General features: G+C 38.1%; 1 protein-coding gene, 1 long non-coding RNA gene and 1 other non-coding gene across 12 annotated transcripts in view; all 3 read right to left on the bottom strand.

The window, feature by feature from the left end:
* Positions 1-22091, bottom strand: part of NFIB (nuclear factor I B) — a 235712-nt gene that overhangs the window by 141575 nt on the left and 72046 nt on the right. The window lies entirely within an intron of this gene.
* LOC113620135 (uncharacterized) lies at positions 3448-13674 on the bottom strand. Its single transcript, XR_003432672.1, has 3 exons — positions 13662-13674; positions 10389-10392; positions 3448-3727 (listed from the first exon to the last, which is right to left on the bottom strand). It is a non-coding gene; the product is annotated as an uncharacterized LOC113620135 (long non-coding RNA).
* Positions 16203-16312, bottom strand: LOC113620279 (U6 spliceosomal RNA). Its single transcript, XR_003432728.1, has one exon. It is a non-coding gene; the product is annotated as a U6 spliceosomal RNA (small nuclear RNA).

Genomic DNA, 22091 nt, shown 5'->3' on the forward strand with positions numbered 1-22091 from the left:
CAGAAGTCCTTCTGGCCTCCTGACCTGACCCTCTGGTTGATACTCTCACATTTCACTTGAAATCCAGAATCCTCTCCCTCGCAGCCCGGCTACTGTCCTGTATCTCAAAGTGAGAGGCTCCTCTTGGCTTGAAAGGTTAACCTCTCTGCCTAAATTCCAAAGTCTGAAGTCTCCTTTTCCTTGAATAATATTACAAACAGGTGTTATACATTCAGTACCGATTATATGCTGGGTACTGTGCTAAACACGCATTATCACAGCCAGGCCTCACAGCAACCCTATCGGGTATTAATAGATTAGGTTGAAACATATAAGGTTTCAGATATTCAACTGGTTTTGACCCACAGAACTGTTATTATGCATTCATATGTGCAAAATTACTAGCCCCATTATACAGTAGGAAAAACTGACACTCAAGGAGACAAATAGTTTCCCCAACATCACACAGCTCAAATACCTAAGACCTCAAAGCTCATGCCACTGTACCACACTGCCTCTGGAGCATCTTTTATCCCCCAACTTTGCACAGAACTGGCTTTGTCTGCGGACCTTTATGGAGGCAATTCTGATTTTTCTCTCCATTAGTTCCTTCAATAGCCAGGCTAAGACCCGTTTACACGACTGAAGTTTTCCTAATGAATCCCAAACCAAGCTAATCCCAGTCTCCCTTGAATCCATGAGATAATCTCATGAGCTGCCCTTTCTTATGCCCTCTACCCCTCTACTCATTCTTTACCAATGGGTTGTTTCTTCTCAAACTAAACTACATACTTAAAACTAAGAAACTCTAGCAGGGATGCCATTTCTCCTCTATGAGCCTCTGTTTTCTCATTTATAAAATGAAGGTGTTAGAAAGGTCCAGCAGTCCTCAAACTGGCTTCTGGATTCAACAATAAAGAGGAAATCGTGAATTTAATTTAAAAGTGAAGCGCCAGCACATGATTCTGTGTGCGGGAGGCACAGAGAGACCATCTGCTTAGCACCACCCATTATTTCTCCCTCCAAAACCACAAAGGAATACTATCCTGGCTCCTAGCTGAAGGTAGCAAGTTGTCAAGTCCTTTTGATCCTTGGATCCCTATTTCCAATGCCCTGAAGCCCTTCTCAAACTAAACTGTACTGAACAGGACATAAGCAGTACTAAAGCCCTTTGATATTGCAAAGACTTCCTCCTGTGTCAATTGCTTCCAGTCTCTCATTTTTTCCAAAACACTCTCTACATTCCACTATTGTCAACTTTCTAGAATACTGCTTGGAACACATAACTCTCTTGCTCAGATACCTGCAGTTCTGTGGAAGGCAGAATTCTAAGATGGTCCCTTAAATTTCCTGCCCCCTGGTCTACATGCTCTGCATAGTCCCTGGGACTGTGAATATGATGGATTTTAATCCCACGATTAGGTTATGTTACGTGACATAGTTGACCTTAAATTAGGGAAGTAATCCAGGTGAACCTGATCTAATCACATGAGCTCTTTAAAAGCAGAGCATTTTCTCTGGCTCATCTCAGAAGGTAAATCAGAGAGATTCAAAGAAGGAGAAGGAATTATGTGCCATTGCTGCCTTGAAAATTGAGAGAGCTACATGGTAAGGATAGGGGACGGCCCTCTGAGAGCCAGCAAAGAAATGCGGACCTCAATCCTCCAACCACAAGAAGCTAAATTCTGCCAACAAGAATGAGCCTGAAAACAGACTTTTCCCCGGAGCCTCCAGATGAGTACTCGCCCCAGCAGCCTCCTTGATTTCAGTCTTATAATAGCACAGAGACTGTACACACTGCTCTGGACTTCTGACCAACAAAACTGCATATTAATAAATGGGTGTTGGGCTTCCCTGGTGGCGCAGTGGTTGAGAGTCCGCCTGCCGATGCAGGGGACACGGGTTCGTGCCCCGGTCCGGGAAGATCCCACATGCCACGGAGCGGCTGGGCCCGTGAGCCATGGCTGCTGAGCCTGCGCGTCCGGAGCCTGTGCTCCACAACGGGAGAGGCCACAACAGTGAGAGGCCTGCGTACCGCAAAAAAAAAAAAATTTGAAAATAAATAAATAAATGGGTGTTGCTTTAAATTGGTGGTAATCTGTTACACAGCACAAGAAACATATACACCTACTGAATAAAGTCACTTCATATGGCGTTCGGGGTCCTCAAAGGCCATTTCCTAAACTCCAGGTTCAGCTCCCCTGACAGGAAGTCATGCATTTCAAGCCCCAGTGAGCTGGACCACTGTACCTTTGCCCATGCTACTCCCCTAGACAAGTCTGTCCTTCTCTTTATCCACTGCGTTTAGGAACCCGCATTCCATGCAGACCAGATCAAACGCCTTTTCTGTCCTAGAACTTTTCCTAGTCTTTGGACTCAGCATTAATCCATTCCTTCTTTCTGCTGCTCCCTTGGAATGTTACCTGCAGCTCTGTCTTCTGAGTTACACAGCCAACCAGGGGCTCAGAGAGGTTAGGCACTATGCCCAGATCATAGAACCATAGAGCAGGGACTTGAAGACAAAAATCTTAGTCTATCCTGACAGAAGCCAGGCTGCACTCTGTATACTGTGAGCAGCAGAGCAGATCTCAGAGCTGATCTACTTTAACCAAGCCCTCCACTTACTGATAAGTGACTACATTAGATTCCAGTTCAAACTCCTATGTTGAATTGTTTTTCTGAATTGCAACCTATTTGCATCAATTTTAGCATGCACAATTCCCACCCACAGTTTCCAGAAGAAACACATTTAGATATGAACATTGTTAAAAATTAGCATTCCAGAATTTTTTATTTTATGACATTTATCTATGAAAATGTAACCATTCATTATTTAATAATTACACTGGCTTCCTTTATACTTCAAGTTCTTCCCCTGTTGTGCAATTCCACGGGAGAGAGAAATCAAGAAGTAAAATTTTGAAAAATTACATTTGACCTCAATGGTTAAAAAAAAAGGAAAAAAAGGAGGAAGCTGTGTTAAAGGAACAGGTTAGAGCCAATCTAATTTCAATGAAACGCAAAAGCAGAAAAACCTTCCTATTAGTTCTAGCTCAATTCCTCCACACCTACGTCTGATAAGGAAATGGCAGTGCCTGTGATTGATAGAGAAGTGAAGCAGTAGGAACCCACCTGGTCTCACAGGCTCTGGCCATGGCTTCCTTCCCAGCCACCCTGTATCCTATCAGCGCCTCAACTATACTCCAGCTGGCCAAGAAGCCACTGATGGGCATTCTGTGTATCTTCTGGGATTTTGTGCTTCAAGCAAATAGGCTTCTACCTAACCCATAAACAATCTAAACAATACTCAAAGACATAAGCTCATAATAAAATAAAAGAGTCCCTCCTTAAATCCATTCTCATCCCTTATTGTATTCCCTGAACAATGAGCAACTTTTAAGATCTTTCTGGCCTACTCAGAAGGCCATATTCAACAAGCATAACAGTCCTAAGCTAGGACTGTTTTTTTGTAGCTTAAGTCCTAAGCTACAAAAGCTTTGCCACACTGAACAGCTATATGCCAACAAATTGGACAACCTAGAAGAAATGAATAATTATTAGAAACATAAAGCTTACCATGACTGAATCAAGGAAAAAATAGTAAATCTGAATAGTCCAAGGAGATTGAATCAGCAATCAAAAAATCTCCCAATGAAGAAAAGGCCAGGACCAGATGGCTTCACTGGTGACTTTTACCAAATACTTAGAGAAGAATGAACAACAGTCCTTCTCAAACTCTTCCAAAAAACTGAAGAGGAGGGAACACTCTCAAACTCCTTTTATGAGGCCAGCATTATCCCAATACTAAAACAAGAAAAGGATGCTACTAGGAAATAAAACTATAGGCCAATATCCCTGATGAATATAGATGCAAAAATTCTAAATAAACTAGCAAACCAAATGCAGCAGCACATTAAAAGCATCATTCACTATGTTCAAGTAAGATTTATCCTTGAGATGAAAGGATGGTTCAACATATGCAAATAAATCAATATGATATATCAAATCAGTAAAATGAAAGAATTATATGCTCATCTCAATAAATACAGAAAAAGTATTTGACAAAATTCAACATCCATTTATGATAAAAGTTCTGAACAAATTAGGCATAGCAGGAACATATCTCAACATAATAAAGGCCATATATGACAAGCCCACAGCTAATATCATACTCATTGGTGAAAGGTTAAAAGTTTTTCCTCCAAGATCTGGAACAAGACAAGGATGCCCACTCTCACCACACCTATTCAACATAGTACTAGAAGTCCTAGCTAGAGTAATCAGGCAAGAAAAAACAAGGTATCAGAATTGGACAAAAAGAGGTAAAATTGTCTCTATTTGCAGATTTTATATATAAAAAATGATTTTATATATAAAAAAATCCTAAAAAGTCAACAATAATAACAACAACAATAAAAAACTTAGATCCAACCAATGAATTCAGTAAAGTTGCAGGATACAAAATCAACATGCAAAATCAGTAGCATTTCTATATACTAATAATGAATTTTCTGAGAAAGAACTAAAGAAATCAATCCCATTTACAATGGCATCAAAAACAATAAAATACTTAGGAATAAATTTAACTAAGGAGTTGAAAGATCTCTACTCTGAAAACTATAAGACATTGATGAAAGGAATCAAAGCAGATACAAATAAATGGAAAGGTATCTTGTGTTCATGGACAGGAAGAACTAATATGGTTAAAATGTCAATACTACCGAAATCATCTAGAGCGGGGTCCCCAACCCCCGGGCCATGGACCAGTACCAGTCTGCGGCCTGTTAGGAACCAGGCCGCACAGCAGGAGGGGAGTGACAGGTGAGCGAGTGAAGCTTCATCTGCCGCTCCCCATTGCTCTCATTACCACCTGAACCATCCCCTCCCCCCTCCCATGGAAAAATTGTCTTCTACAAAACCAGTCCCTGATGCCAAAAGTGTTGGGGACCGCTGATCTAGAGGATTAATGCAAGCTTCCAAATGCATTTTTTACAGAAGTAGCAGAAACACTCCTAAAATTTATAAGGAATCACAAAAGACCCTAAATAGCAAAAGAATCCTGAGAAAGAAGAACAAAGCAGGAAGCATCACACTTCTTGATTTCAAGCTACACTGTACAACTGTAGTCATCAAAACAGGAGGGTACTGGCGTGAAAAGAGACAAACAGACCGATGGAACAGAATCGAGAATGTAGAAATAACCCCAAGCATATATGGTTAACTAATATTTGACAAGAAAGCCAAGCATACACAATAGAAAAAAGACAGTCCCTTCAATAAGTGGTACTGAGGGGTGGGGGGGGGGGAGGGATTGATTGGGAGATTGGGATTAACAGAGGCAAATGATTATGCATAGAATGAATAAACAACAAGGTCCTACTGTATAGCACAGGGAACTATTGGGTTGGCCCAAAAGTTTGTAAAACCCAAACAAATTTTTTGGTCAACCCAATATATTCAATATCCTGTGATAAACTATAATGGAAAAGGATATAAAAAGGGATGTACACATATGTATAACTGAATCACTTCTCTGTACAGCAGAAACTAACATAACATTGTAAATCAATTATACATCAATAAAATATTTTTTAAATATAAGTAGTGCTGAGATAATTAGCTCTTAACATGCAAAAAAATGAAACTGGTCCCATATTTTATACTACTCCCCAAAATTAACTCAAATTGAATTAAAGACTTAAATGTAAGGCCTGAAACCATGAAACTCCTAGAAGAATATATAGAAACAAAGCTCCCTGATATGGGCCTTGATAATGATTTTTTGGATATGACATCTAAAGCACAAGCAACAAAATCAAAAATAAACAAGTGGGACTACATCAAACTAAAAAGCTGTATAGCAAAAGAAATGATCAACAAAGTGAAAACCATTTATCTGATAAGGGGTTAATATCCAAAACATATAAAGAACTCATACAATTCAGTAGCAAAAAATATATATAATTAAAAATGGGCAAAGAAACTGAATAGACATTTCTTCAAAGAAGATGTATGAAAGGCCAACAGGTACATAAAAAGATACTCAACATCACTAGTCATTAGGAAAATGCAAATTAAAACCACAATGAGATATCACCTCCTGCCTGTTAGAATGGCCATCATCAAAAAGACAAGAGATAACAAATGCTGACATGGATGTGGAGAAAGGGAATTTATCCAAAGATAACAAAAACACTAACTCTGAAGATATCTGCACTCACATTCATAGCAACATTAATTACAATAGCCAAGACATAGAAACAATCTAAGTGTTCATCAACAGGTGAATGGATTAAAAAGTTGTGAGATCCATCCATCCATCTATCTATCTATCTATCTATAATTCAGTCATAAAAAAGAAGAAATCCTACCATTTGTGACAGCATGGATAGACCTTGAAGGCATTATGCTAAGTGAAATATGTCAGAAGAGAAGGACAAATGTTGTACGATCTCACTTACATGTAGGATCTAAACAAACAAACAAACTCACAGAAAAAGAAATCAAACTTGTGATTGCCAGAGGCAGAAGGTGGGCAGAGGGGGAACTGGAGGCTGGTGGTCAAAAGGTACGAACTTCCAGTTACAAGACAGATAAGTACTAGGGATGTAATGTACAACATGATAACTATAGCTAACACAGCTGTATGATATATAGGGAAGTCGTTGAGAGTAAATCCTAAGAGTTCTTAATACAAGGAAAATTTTTTTTTCCTTTTTTTCTTTATATGAGAAAATAGATGTTAGCTAAAGCTGTTGTGGTAATCATTTCACAATATACATCAAACCATCATGCTGTACGCCTTAAACTTATACAGTGATGTATGTTAATTATTTCTTAATACTGGGGTTGGGGGTGAAACTACACCAGCATTCGCTGAGACCTCTGTTCCACTGATACCACGGTTATTTTCTGGACTCCACATCATAGTTCCGTATGGAGACCCTATTTCCCTAATCATGGAAAACTATGATCTCACCACTAAAAATAAACAGCTAAGAACCAAAGAGAATAATTGCAATTGAAAGTGTCCTGAACAAAAATCAAGCTTTATATGATCTCAGTTTAATCATCTGCCCTGTGTTATTCTTTTCCAGAATTATATATTTTCCAGTTTCATATTTTCTTTACCACTAATGTAGGTATATAGTTTCTTCCCTTCAAGGACATTAAGCAGTTTTTGAGTTGTATAAATTTTCCTCTGAAAGCATTTTTTAAATATGACCTGTAGCTTTGTTTACTTGAATGCATTTGATTTGGATATCCAAGGATTTAAATCCTAAGGAATGCTATGAGAAAATAAATAAATATAAATGCTGTCCTTGAGAGGCCAGTGATTATCTGGTACTGGATTCATCCTTACACTATATTCTTCCTCAAGTACAGGGCACTTTATGTATTTGAAAGCAATAAAGTGAACTTGGGATGGAACAAAGTGATGGATTGTTTCTGGGGTTTTTGTGGTTTTATGGCTTTGGGTTTATAAGCAAATTTTGTTTTATGAAAACAACATGAAAAGCCTGTCATTGTTTATGATATTAAAGTCTAATATAAAAAAATAATAACGTTTTCCAGCTTAATAAGCAGGCATTAAGCTTAGAAGCAGATCTAGTTCTACCAAACTCTCAGGATTCACTCCCAAAGTTGCTGTCATTCTCTACAAAAAGATCCAAAAAGTATTTGGAAACACAGAACAAAATATTTAAAGGTCCAGGCCAATATAATTGTTTCTAATGAATTTTTCTTTTACATTGGTTGTACATAATATTTGGTCATTGTGGTGAAATATGTGTTATTTCCTTTTGAATGGATCTCATTTCAACAAAATTGATTAGAATAACGACTTAGAACATTGATCCGGTAAATTTTTTAACACTAGTTCAGAAGATTCAATTATTGTAATCTTCAATTGGCTCTCATTGTTCAATAAACATTGACAAAATAATTAATTGAGAAGGTATGTACTCTACATTTTAAAGAACATGTTATTTTTTTCTAAAATCATTTAATGATGACAATTTGGCTTTGTAACAAAACTGAAAATATTAATTCATTGAGAGATGAATCATCTCTCATCCAGTAAGCCAATAAGCAATATTTAAAGAATATTTTTCATTAAAATCTATTCAGTAAAAACACCCTCAAGAACAGCAATGAATATATAAGACTATGAGTCTCAAAACAACAAAAAACAAAAAAAAATTTAACATGACCTTTATTAACTGAAGCATATATTTTTAAAAGTATTCCAGATAATTGCTAATCACATTTTAAAAATAAACATTAGATTAATACAGCCAAGGACACCTTAGAAATGAACAATTAGAGTTATTCAGATAATTCGGTCTTTGCTATGGACTAAAATTTTTAAATGACTTTTTTGTTTACATTTCAAATGGCTTTCTAACTTATAAACTCAAGGTGTGTTTGTGTCTCTGTGTGTGTGTAGAATCCTTCCTAAGGATGCCCCCAAAATACTACAATTTTAAAACCTTATTTTTCAGTTCAAAGCTTTCTGCCACTTACCACTGTCTAGTGTATTACCAGTTCCTTGGTAAAACTTTATTCTTAGCCTGTGACGTCCCTGTGGATGACTGTGGAAAGAGCCTTTGCTTTTTATTCCTAGAGGTTAATATAAGACATAAAATATTACTAGGTACTCAGAAACTGTTTATTGAATGAACCAAAAATTGATGAATTTTTTTAATCAATGAACATTGTTCTGAAATATCCCTCTTTAAACTTGAAATGTATTATAACAGGTACTATACAACAAAAGCACAGCTGCTTTGGATTTTCATGAATTGGATATTTTCCCGAACCTAAGTAATAGGAATCCTGTCATGAAAACAGGAAGATAATAACAATACGTTGTGACTTACTTGTAATAATTTTTTTTAAATATCTATTTCCTTTACTGCTATATAATTGTTGATGAGAACAGTCACCGTGTGAGAGGTCATTGATAAATAGGCATTTATAAGAAACCTCACAAAAGTTGGCTTTCTCAATACAGACTGTCAAGGTGGATACTATTATTATCAGCCCTATCTTACGGGTGAGGAACAAGAGAGGCCTCAAGAGGTTAAGTAATTTGCTCAAGTTAATGCTGCTGGTGAGATGCAGAGAAGAGCCTCCCAGGTTTCCAGAGCCTGTGTTCCATCCACTGAACTACCATGTCTCCTGGTACTTTGGAAGAATCTATATCTATGAATTTAATTTTACATAATTTCTCTTTCCAAGTGTACTTTAACATAATACCTTTTAAAGACAAAATTTCATTTTTAACTCATTTTGAATCATTCATTTACTCTTCCTTTAATCAGATTTCTCATCCAACTTTGCATTTCTATGTATCTTTTTAAAAATTGTTATAGGAACAGTAGAAGTAACTGTAAAAATATACTGTGTTGAAGCTGACTTCAAAAGTTATTATATAGGAATAGAAACATACACATCAAAGGCACTGGACTCGATATGAACCTTATTTTTCTTACTAGTGCTTCCCACATCTCAACCAAATAATCTTCTACTTGAGCCCATGTACTAAAGCCTACCTACTCCCACTACACACTCAAATTTAGTGGTCAAAATAGCAAACATGTCGCTCTTCACTTAATGTCTTTTTTTTTTCGAATTTTATTTGATTTATTTTTTTTGATACAGCAGGTTCTTATCAGTTATCTATTTTATACATACTAGTGTATATATGTCAATCCCAACATTTAATGTTTTTGAAATATGTCAATTACATATAAATTCAAACTGCCTGTAAATTGGTGTATGCAGTTTTGCAAAGATTCCAGTGAAAAAGCTTCCTTTCTGGCCAGCCTTTACCATTACATAAGAAAGGACCTCATGGTTTGCCTCTCTCAGTCCATCTGGGGTCTCTCTCTGTGACTGTATTTTAATCTTATTAGAATTCATCACTAACGTGGTTTCTCTCTCACTTGAACCCAAATCAAAATCAGCTTAATGTCATGTTCCTGGTGACTCAGTATGAAACAGGGACATGTCAAAAGATCTTACATTTGGGGGATCTTAGAAATTCTTGTTTTCCTTTGACTTCTTTTAAATTTTTTTAGGTGATAATTTTTATTACTAACATTATTAGGTATACTACCTACTTAAAAAAAGGCTTTGGGGAGATTTATGAGAAAAAAAAAAGAAAGAGAGAGAACCACTTAAACTCAATTAGAAGTATCCTAAGTATCACAAGAAAACAGAATACGTAAGATTTAATTTCATATCACCTCTGTATTCACATATGGGTAACCCCCAACTTACTAAGGAACAGAGCTCCAAAAGCTCATAGGCGAGTCAGTGGTCTGGACCTCACATTGAAATCTCCTATCAAAACAATATCATACAAGGTGACTAGGTTTTCATACCAGCCCACAAAGCCCAACTCAACTCTGAATGCACTTCAGCTATGATACCAATAGTACCAACATGAAATTTGAGTCTAGGGAAGCTGGCTTGAAGACTCATGCCAAAGTGGAGAATAAGTCTCTATACAGTGAATTCATTCATTCAACAGACATTAATTGAGTACCCAGAGGCTACAGAGGGTCAGTTTTACATGTTCTAATTCTGGAATTAAAGAGACCTGATCTTTAAATATTAACTGGAGATAAAATAATGCCTTAAAAGAAATTAAAAAAAAAAAAAGAAATAAGATAGGTAAAGTCCTCGGCACATAAAAGATGAACTAATTTTAGTTCCTTTCCTTCTTTCCCAAGAGACAAAAAAGAAAAGGGGGGCCGTAGCTTTCTCTATTTAAATTCCTAAAGAAAGCCAATCTTCACTTCCAAACCCTCTTCTCTCCCTGTGGGCACTCCCATCTCCCTGACACCCATCCTCCCAGGCACTGTGCCCCATGCCAGCCACCTTGGATTTCCCACTGTTCCAGTCACTAAAAGCATCACCTCTCAACCTAACCTTGTCCTCATTCCTGCAGCCACTAATGTCCACCAGGTGCTAAAAGAAAAGCAGATGATATGAATTTAAAACAATTGCTTTTGGTAATTGACATTTATTTTTTAAGAAAATGTCTGTCAATCCCAATGAATTTCTAATTAGTATAATGTTTCAGACAGTGTAAGAGTGATGTAAAAGAATTCAGGAAGACTATAATTGGAAGATGTTTGGGGACGGGGAGACAGCCATTCCTTTATTCCTTCAGAGCGAAGAAAATGCAATGAAGACTCATAGAGTTTTATGGAAACACAACTTCAAGGGGGCCCACATGGATTGGAATGTCCAAGAAGACTTCTATGTTGAAGGCCTTTCCTAGGATATAAGCCCCATGAGAGCAGGGATGTCATCTGTTCAAAGCAACCCTGAATCTCAAGGACCTAGAATAACTTCTGGTTGGCACTGAATTGAAAAAATGTGGAAAAAAGAAAGCACATTGGCTTAAATTTAGACCCTGACGAATGAGTAAAAATTAACTGGGACACATGGGATTAGTAGAAGTGAAGTCCCTTAGGTAGAAAAGAGTAGGGCTCTTTGGCAAATTTAAAGAAGAAAAAGGAGACTGTCAGAAGATGAGTCAGAAGCGCTAGGGAGAAAAGTAAGAAATGAATTTGGAGAGGTGGGCAAATGCCAGATCTGGCTGGGCCTTTCAGGATGTATAAGAATTTAAGACATTTTTTCAGAGACTGCCTAACTCCCTCATCTTGAGGCCCCAACTTGGACTGAATGTTCCACAGCCACAACATGTCTGATGCAGTGGCAGGGAGATTCTGGTGTGGGAGGCATGGAGGAAGAGCAGAAACAGCCTCTGTATGTTAGGAAGATGAGTCACTCGAGCTATGCCTTTAGAGCTACCATACCTGTACTAGAACACATTGCTAATGAATAAATAGACGATGGATATTTGAGTCCTTGGCCTAAGGCTCTTCCATGAAGAAAAATCATACTTTGAGGCATTGTTTATACGTTCAGACTGCTTGCTAGCTAGCCAAGCATGCTGGGATAGTTCATTGAAAGAAAAACCTGAAAAATGAAAACATTGTACTCCTGAATCTGTGTGTGTGTGTGTGTGTGTGTCTGTGAGAGAGAGAGAGAGAGAGAGAGAGAGAGAGAGAGAGGGAGAAGGCGAGAGGGAGAGGGCAAGAGAGAGAGGGAGGGGGGAGAGAGAGAGAAGGGCAGAGAAAGAGAGACAGAGAGACAGAGAGAGGGAGAGAGAGGAAATTCTGTCAGGGGGCTGACTTTAAAAGAATGGAGGATTACACACTTCACTGTTCAAGGGTGACAGAGAGAAAACGAAGCTGGCACCAAGCAGGAAGCCCAATCCCGTCTGAATAAAACACTGCACATTTATGCAACGCCTGGTACCCGATCTTTTATCACAAACTATTTTGATTGCAAAGAGAGAAAAGCGCTAAGTAAAAATTATTTACTCTGGGTCTATTATGAAAAGAACAGATTAGCTCCCTAACACTTCGTTCTTTTTGAAGGTGTATTTTCTACCTTCCCGGTATGATTTATATTAATGAGAGGTTTAAAACAGGTTTTAACTTAAGAATGATTGCTGATGGTGAAGTGAGTAATTATATACCTTCTGACAGGACACGTGAATGGCTCATACAAGGGAACTGCATAACATGCCAAGCTAATCCTCCCTGCATAAAAAGGGAGAATACTTTGCAAGCTGGCCGATTTTAAGCTCCAGTTAACAAAAACCCTTTTTGTTGGAGCCTAAAACAAGAATGGGTTAACAAAAGCAAGGAGGAAAAAAATCTCATTTTTTTCCCTTCTTCACAAAATATAGTATTACAGGACTTAAAAGTTTTGAAAGGCCACAATGCGGCTGAAAGACCTGAGAAAGGGGCAAGGTCTGGGCCAACAACGACAAACCGAAAAGAACGCAAGGAAAAGAACCTCTTATCAGTAGGGAACGTTATGATGTGACGTTGTTGTTTAATTTTTTATTTTTAACGAGTTAAAGGTGTAGCGACAGGGAAGGCGCCAACACTCTCTGGCTAGGTAGAGATGAAACGGGTTCATGGATGTTATAAAGGAAAAACCTTAAGCCATGGTGAGCGAGTCAACAGTGTGTGTGCCATTTCTGCATGGCTGCGTTTTTCTCATACAAGAGCCACTTCTGGACAATAACAAGACCCCTAAAGCATCTGCTTAGGGATTACGACCTGGCTACACTGAGAAATGCTCAGTTAACACAGGGCGGCCGTGGGCTTAACTCTGTGCGTGCCTGGCCTGCCCACCACCAAACACACAAAATGCACAGTGGTCCGAGATGCTCTCTGAAGAAGACACTCAGCTGTTGGCATCACTCACCCGCTCAGGGAAAGGCAAGGAAGAAATAAAAGCCACCACATTTACTCCACATAATGGGAATTGAGAAAAGGAAGACTGGAAGACAAAGGTTAGCAGGTGAAAGGAAGGAAGCCCAGAGGTCCATTGAACGTCTTAGAGGGCTAGGGATCAAGTCTTAGTATTATATTCTTTTCTAAGATGGACATCACCTTAGAAATTTTCAAATTAGAAATTTAACAGACTCCTTATACTCCTATGTCTCGTAAATGATTCCTAGAATCCTAAATTTTGACAAGTTCCTAAGATGAGTTGAACTATTCGTCCTACTTTACTTAAATATTTAGATGGATTAATTGGCCGCTGTGGTGTCTTCTGCACCTACAGGGAGCTATGATCACAGAAGTCAGGAATGCCCCCACCTACTTGCAGGGTCCCCGGACACAGAGCCCAGGGCTGCCAGGTCTCATCTAGCAAACTGACACGCCCAGCAGGACAGGTCAAGGGGGCAGGCCTGCCTCTGGTTCCTTCCTTCTGCATTTGCTCTTGACAGGACAGAGCAGAAAGTCTTCACTTTTTAAGAAAGCCAAGGCAAAGAACAGGAAGCTGAAGTTGTGGCATTTCCTAAACTAACTGTATTACTACTGCTCTTCAAAAGATCCTTTATACACATGTGGTTTAACCCTAAAGATAGTAAATCATGTTGAAATTGTGATATCCACACAAATATAGCTTTAAAATACTCTTTCCAAAGGCAAATAATAAGTAAATCATTTCCATTCCTTCATGGGTAACTGGAAACTGAAATTTCTAGATGTGGAGGGATTTCTCAGAAAGTGATCCCCAGAATTTTCATGAAAAACATTTAACAATTTACCATAAAGAGGTTTGAGGTTCAGCATTCAGCTCTTTTGCTGTTATTCTTTAATATCTGTTTGCAAACTGCATATATTGCAAAGTGAGCCTATATACCAGGCAGAATTAACTAGTACTGTGAGCTGAAATATTTCGGTTTAATGAGAGTCCATCAATTTTGATCCGAAATAATGAGCAGAGGACACTTTCGTCATCATTAGCACTCATTCCAATACTCAAAAGGAAAATTGTTCTGAAATGTATACATCTTCTTAAATATCTAAAGCATCTATTGATTATAATTACCAAAACAAAAGTCAAGGGCAATGCTTTTTTATTATGTTATACGTCAAGGAAAGATGCTTAGAGAACTTCCGTAACCCTTGGAAACACAGCACTGGAGCCTGGAGTCTTTTGACTCACTGACTCACTGTCAAACCTAGGAGAAATTATCCTGCAGTAAAATGTCAGAGGATTACTCTCTAGATTGGATGGCAGAGAGATTAGAGTTCTCAGCATCAGAAACATTACAAAATGCACGTGCCAGAAAAGTACATGCAATAAAAGTACTGGGAACAAGAACCCATTAACTGCAACATGTAAGAGAGAAGCTACCGCTTGATGTAGCAGGATAAGAAGGAATGAGACTGGGGAGAAGAGGCATGCAGGGATATTATTAATCTATTTTTAAATTTTTGTTTCTTTATTCATACATTCATTTAAATTTTTTATTTAATTATTTTAAATCTTATTCAAATAAATTTAAACAAAATTTTATTTCTTAAACTGGGTGATGCATGCAAGAGTTTGTTGAAACATTTCTATTTTTGTATGTCTTCAATATTTCAAAATACATTTTTAAGAAACTGAACCAAGGGAATTAGAATAGGAATAATGAGGTGAAATCACCGGATCAAAGAATTGTAGGGAAAAAAGTAGCTTCAAGGATGTACACTTGGTCTCTCTGAACAGACCAAGAACCACCTAATATTTTCAACTTTAAATCCTTTACTATAATCGGGGTTCAGATGCGGCAGTCTTAGTATGCAGGCCTTCACAACTGGTAGGAGCTTAAGAAATATATGTCTATAGATGATAATGATAATTTTACTCAAATAGGACATTACGGAGAATGTTAGATGCTTGAAAATCAATATAAAGAACAAATACTATGTCAGAAAAAACAACCTCACGTATAGTGTAAGAGCCTCCAATGGAAACTTATAAGGAAGACTGGCAGACTGATTCTTTTGAGAAATTCCTAAAACAATGTTTTTGCAGATTTGCCTATTGAAGCTTTACCTTTACTGACCTTCTTTCCAATCCTGAGCTCTCTCTGAGTCTTCATACATGCTGTTTCCTCTTCCTGGAATACCACTGCCCTTCCCCTGGTTAACTTTTGTTTTTTTTCTTTTTTTAACATCTTTATTGGAGTATAATTCCTTTACAATGGTGTGTTAGTTTCTGCTTTATAACAGAATGAATCAGCTATACATATACATATATCCCCATATCCCTTCCCTCTTGCATCTCCCTCCCGCCCTCCCTATCCCACCCCTCTAGGTGGTCACAAAGCACCGAGCTGATCTCCCAGTGCTATGCGGCTGCTTCCCACTAGCTATCTATTTTACGTTTGGTAGTGTATATATGTCCATGCCACTCTCTCACTTCATCCCAGCTTACCCTTCCCCCTCCCCGTGTCCTCAAGTCCACTGTCTACGTCTGTGTCTTTATTCCTGTCCTGCCCCTAGGTTCTTCAGAACCATTTTTTTTTAATTCCATATATATGTGTTAGCATACAGTATTTGATTTTCTCTTTCTGACTTACTTCACTCTCTACGACAGTCTCTAGGTCCATCCACCTCACTACAAATAACTCAATTTCGTCTCTTTTTATGGCTGAGGAATATTCCCTTGTATATATGTGCCACATCTTCTTTATCCATTCGTCTGTCGATGGACACTTAGGTTGCTTCCATGTCCTGACTATTGCAAATAGTGCTGCAATGAACACTGTGATACGTGACTCTTTTTGAATTATGGTTTTCTCAGGGTATATGTGCAGTAGCGGGATTGCTGGGTCATATAAAAATGTGGAATGCTTTACGAATTTGCATGTCATCCTTGCGCAGGGGCAATGCTAATCCTCTCTGTATCGTTCCTGTTTTTTTAGTATATGTGCTGCCGCAGCAAGCACCCCTGGTTAACTTTTATTCTGGCCGCCTTCACTGATCTGGTGTATGCGTCTGTCTCTTTTCTGTCCCCGTAAGATTCTATATTTCAACACCATAACTTTCCCCATACTTTCATCAGACTTGACTGACTGTCTCCCTATATCCATACCCTACAGTTAGTTGAGGTACTAATTTCCATAAAGCCAAGAACTGTGTCAGTCTTCTTCATCTTTGCATTTCCACTACCCGTACTACTACTGAGTGGCTGGCTGAATGAACTCTATGACTATTCTAAAATCTTTCCATTTCCTTCTTCAATTTAAAGGATACACAGAATGCTCCCATGTACAATATATTCATTCTCTAACACCAGGAAGTATATAGGTATGTAAATCTATGTGCATATCAATATATATGATTGTCAGATGAAAAGTTACACAGAACAAATAACTTTCTTATACAGCTTGACTGATATATACTAAGGTATGTGTTGAACATTGAAAGCAGCTGTTGACACTAGTTTTTTAGGAAATAATCACTAAGTCTCTACATTTTATTTCTTTAAATTCAAGCTCGGAAAAGTTAAAAAAAAAAAAAGATCTGGTGTTCATGGGATACCATTTAAAACTTGGGAGGCAGCCTGATGGAGTAGAATGCGTTCTGTATTTAGGAACTCAGTTCTTCTGGACTGCTCCTTACCTAGCCTAGGTGATTCTTTTAGTGCCAAAGGCCTCAGGTTCCTTATCTGTAAATGATTAGATTAGATAACAAGGGCAACAACCAATATTTATACAGCTGTTAGTTGATGACTTTGACATATGCTATCTCATCCTAAAAGACCCCTCTGGGTTTTCATGTGCTGTGATGTCAGTTTTACTCAAAACTATTATTTGGTTATATGCCATTTACCAAACTAAATCCAAGAAGTAAATTTGTTCAGATAATTAATTTCTTATTAAAAAAAAAAAGCACTGTTGTACTGCAATAGCTAGAATGACTTAAAGTGTAATGTTGAATAACAATTAGGTGCTAAATCACCTTCAAAGACCCGACTACCTTTTGTTTTGCTGCTCACCGGAAGCATCACTGGGACCTGCCTGATAGTAAAGATCAAGGGGCCGGCTTTATTTGCCCAAGGAGAAAGAATCAGTCACCTCTGCAGGAAGGGTTCTGTCAAAAAGAATGCCTGTCCCTACTAGACTGCACCGCTTCTCCCCAAGGCTTGAACTTGAACTACTTAACTCTACAATACTCATAGAGTTTTTAATGTAATTACTACTGAAAGCTCAATGCATTTATTTAAACTCAAATTAAAGAGTAAATGACTAATTTCCCCAAAGCAGGTTTTGATAGAAGACAGGAGTCAGCTCCGTGGGTGTCTGACCTCTAGTATGAAGACTACACTGGGTATTTTTTAAACGCAAATTTAAACCATAAAAGTAACACCGTAGTAATCACTCTACCTCCATCTTGCATCCCTACAACAAAGCTTCTTCACAAAGATATACATTATAGATAACAATTCTACATGGAACTGCTCACTAACAGCTAAAGTAAACTGGTATCTTTATGAATGTAAGGTCCTCTGTACTGTTGATTGTAGCTACTGCTTTTGAATTTATTTTCCAAAACTGACTGACCACAAAATAAAACCATCTCTTTACAACTTCTCTTTTTTCCTTATGTTTGCAGTCTCCAGAGGAAGACTCCATAATTTCATCTTGAGAACTTCCTTGTCAGTAATCGTTAGTGATGGAGACAGAAATTAAAATTGATTATTTGAATTCTACAAGCTGCTTATGCTCGCAATTATCATAAAACTATGTTATACCCAAAATGCCCTCATCCTCTGGGAATGTGGGTGAGGGGTTTCCATGAAATAGTCCATTTATGTTTCTCCAGGTTTAGGCCAATGTATGTAGAGTTGTATGGAAACTTAAAAACACATTCTTCTCGGCTGGATTAACCGAGGCAGGAAGTCACTATCCTCTCTTAGTAGACCAAACAATTCTCACTTCATCGCTAGAATTAAATTCCAGAGAATTTTTTGGATTCTATTTAATGAATGAGGATATATTTTTCATGTGGTGTCATTGTTTTACTACTTCCCATGTTTATTTGGACAGATTCAAGCGCTGGGTAGGAAATGTATTGGTTGGCAACTTCAGTTTTGGAAGAGAAAGTAAACACATGCTGATTAGCAAACAGTAAACTCTACTGTGTTTAATTTTGGCTTCTCTTAAAAAAAAAAAAAAAAAAAAACACAAAAAAACCACTATTTGGTGTTGTGTTCCAAGTAGGAGCATTTGTCCCTAAGTTCTTTCCTAACCCCTTACTGGAGGGCTTCCAGAATTACTCTCATTTTTTTCCCTTCTTCCCCTAACACCAGTGGCAAACGCCAACATTATTTAAGAAAATACTTGTACATATGGTATCCTCCTAGCACAGATTTGCCATCCAGTTGAACAGTAGGGCCACTAACCCACACAAACTAAACTGCAAAATTATGAACTGCATAAACATAAACAATTATTTCCAGCTCTGATACATTCAAGGTAAAATCACACTTCAGAAAATCCCAGAAAGGCTACTGACTGAAAACTATCAGGTCTGAGAATTGAAGGTGGTAAATACGACAATGAGCTAGAATTTCAAATGCTCTCTTCAGAGCCGACTTCTTTCATTTATCTCATTCGCTTGCTTAACTACAGCCGCCAAATTATCCTTCAAGTTTAAGTTTATCCTTAAGCTTATCCTTAGCTCTCTCCTCGTCTATCCTCAGAGGCTCATTACAAGCAATATCACCGAAAAAGTGTCCAGGAACAGCACATACACGGAAAATCCTGAGTATCTAAGATATATCCCTGCCCATCGGGCACAGACCCTTTTCATTATTTCAGAGCTCCGTTTCATAAAAGAAAATTCATGTTTGATCTTTTATTCCTCGTGATTAAAGCTCACTTACCATTCTTCAACTTCCCATGATGCCTCTGAGGTATGCAAAATGTTTGTCCCCACTCATCCAATGGGAAAGCCAAGGCACCCAGAAGCTATATAACTGGTCAAACGGCCCAGTAGAAGAGGTAAGCGCCATCTCTATCAGGTCTACGTTGTTCATTCAACAGGCATTATTGTGAATCTGCCAGGTTCTGCATTGTGCTAGGTACTATACCTATGTTCTATTATGTTCTAGGCCCAGGCAAAAGAGTGCTAAATGATGGAAGTTCCAACCCACATGAGGCTAACAGCTGGTGGGGGTGAGAAGCAGTAAACCAGGAAACAGGTGAATATAGAATATGCCAGGGAGCTACAGGGTGAACAGTCAAGCAGAGTAAGGGAAAAGAGGCTTGGAGGAGGGAGCAATGGATGGAGTGGTGGGAGAAGGCCTCTCTGAGCATACCTCTGAATGAGGTGAGGGGACAAGCCCTGCAATGATCTGGGGAGAAAGGCTTACCCAGCAGCAAGAACAGGGAGAGCAAAGTGCTGGAGGAGTGGCGAGAAGGCCAGCGCTGCGGATGCTAAGAGAGCAGGGGGAGTGTGACCTGGGCAGGAGAGGGAGGCAGGGGCCAGGGCTTACAGCCCCAGGAAGTCACCATGAGATGGGGAGACTGCAAACAAGTGAGACTAAGCTAGAGAGAAAGAACCAGGGTGATGAGTTTGATACATAAACTCGTAATTAAAATGCACTGCACGAAAAGGAGGGGGATGCTTCTCTCTGCCATCAGGTGGAGACTATATAAGCACAAACACACAGAATGGCCCTGGTCTGAATTTTTTACATGCTAGGAAACATTTTCACGCTGGCTGATCCCATCAAATACAAAGAAGTGGCTCAACAGCATCCAGTACCTAAGAGAGACCCAAAGCATTTCCTTCTGTAAAGCTCTGCAGCTGAGGGCTTACATCCGCCTGGTCCAATCAGTTCATTTCCAAACAAAGGTAGGAAATGGCTGCATCCTAGGATTTCATTGTGGGCTCATGAGTCAGTGCTTTGGAACTTGGTGTCTTTGGGAGTGAGTGTCTATTCTTCACGTCTCTTGCCACAGGGGGAAAAAGGTACAGATAAACAGTAACACAACTTCACCCTACTGAGATACGAATCTGTGGGCTTTTCCACCCCTTCTCAAAAATAAATGAATGAATGACCGAAATTCAGGTCCTTCTTGTTTTTTTCTTTCTCTCTCTCTTTTGTTTCCTAATTCCCAGCTCTCCCATGTGTTTCCTAAACAACATAAAGTCAACTGATGGTGAAAGTACAACACATGGTAATTATTTAAAGGCTGTTATGTTAGACCATGAAGTTTAAAAGAAATTTGTATTCTATAAAAGTGGCCAATAATGTATCCCATGACATAGGGATCTAAGAATGAAAATTAAGAAATCTGTTGTAAAGAACAAAACGATTCCCCATGATTTAACCCAAAAGATTTGTGGTATTTTACTTTCAAAATGTTAGAACAGTAATTTAACTTTGAAAACTATTTTTTATAGAACGGTTGCAAAGAAAACAATATATAAATTGTAAGTGTAAAGTAAGCAAAGGAGAAAACTGTGTGTGTGTGTGTGTGTGTGTGTGTGTGTGTGTGTGTATTTTAGGAATATTATTCTAAATAAAAAAAGCTTCAGAGGTATACTTAACCTACAGGCTACTTTCTTCAGGAAAAAGTACATTATAGTAACACCTGGATTGACACAGCACTCCCATTTCTGATGAAAGTTATAGAAGGAACTATGTACTGTATCTGATCTAATATTAGAAGTCACTTGTGATCTATGATGGAAAAGGGAAAGAAAATGAGATGAGGAAGCAAGGTTTAAACGAGAATGAGAAAGGGGCCCCTGGTCTAACATAAATATATTATAAGCATATCAATCCACAGACCAGCCAAATTAATTTATATATAACGATATCCTTGTGATCAATGTGACGTAACCACAAGAAACTTACATGATTATACCGAGAAAGTTCAGAAACAGGATCTTTCCATCTAAGCAAAGTAAAAATTATTTTCATAACATTGGAGAAATCTGGTGTTTTCTAGTCAGGCAGAATGGATTATGAAAACAATAAAAAGAGTCTCCAGAGAGACAGAGTGAAAGGGTTTCTGTGTTAAGGAGAATATTACACTTCACTTTTCCAATGTGGAAATAAACTGAGAAAAACTGAGGGGCAAAGGTGAGAATGGAGAAAAATAAAATCCCCAAAAAAAAGAAAAAAAAGGAAAAATGTAATCATGAAACAGGACTATAGTTTTAGCTTATATTAGTTTTTGTCCTTCCATTAAAAATTATACCTTAAAGTTCATTCCTCTTGACTATATTGCCAATTTCTCAAATAATACACCGGTAAAGTTCCAAAATCTCATTAGACATATAAATTACATGGATAAAGGTTCTTGTATAGCCTGTGGAAACATTTTAAACTTCTTGTGTAATATTATTTGCTTCAGCAAAATTGGGCCTAAAGTTTGGAAAAATTCCTAGAGAGTGAAACATGCCCCCCTCCCTTCTCTCTCTCTCTTTCTCTCTGGATAGTATTACCCTACTACATACCCAGCCATATATCTTTACACTCCAATTTCCTACCTATTCCCCTATCCATACATGTATAATGCTTCCATTTTGAAGCATATGGCTGGGGAGCCAAAAGAATTTAAATTGCCTTCAAAATGTGCATCGCATTATAAATGGTGTGAAAAAAGATCTCACTATTCAGCTCTCAACTTGGAGCATAAAGCAAAGAGGAAGCAACACAAGACTGCTTCAAACTTTATCCAAAAACTCAACAGCTTCACTTGTTTA

The sequence above is a fragment of the Aethalodelphis obliquidens genome, unplaced genomic scaffold (assembly GCF_003676395.1).
Source record: "Aethalodelphis obliquidens isolate GAN/ISIS:26980383/991018 unplaced genomic scaffold, ASM367639v1 scaffold7, whole genome shotgun sequence".
In the NCBI taxonomy this organism is placed as follows: Eukaryota; Metazoa; Chordata; class Mammalia; order Artiodactyla; family Delphinidae; genus Aethalodelphis; species Aethalodelphis obliquidens.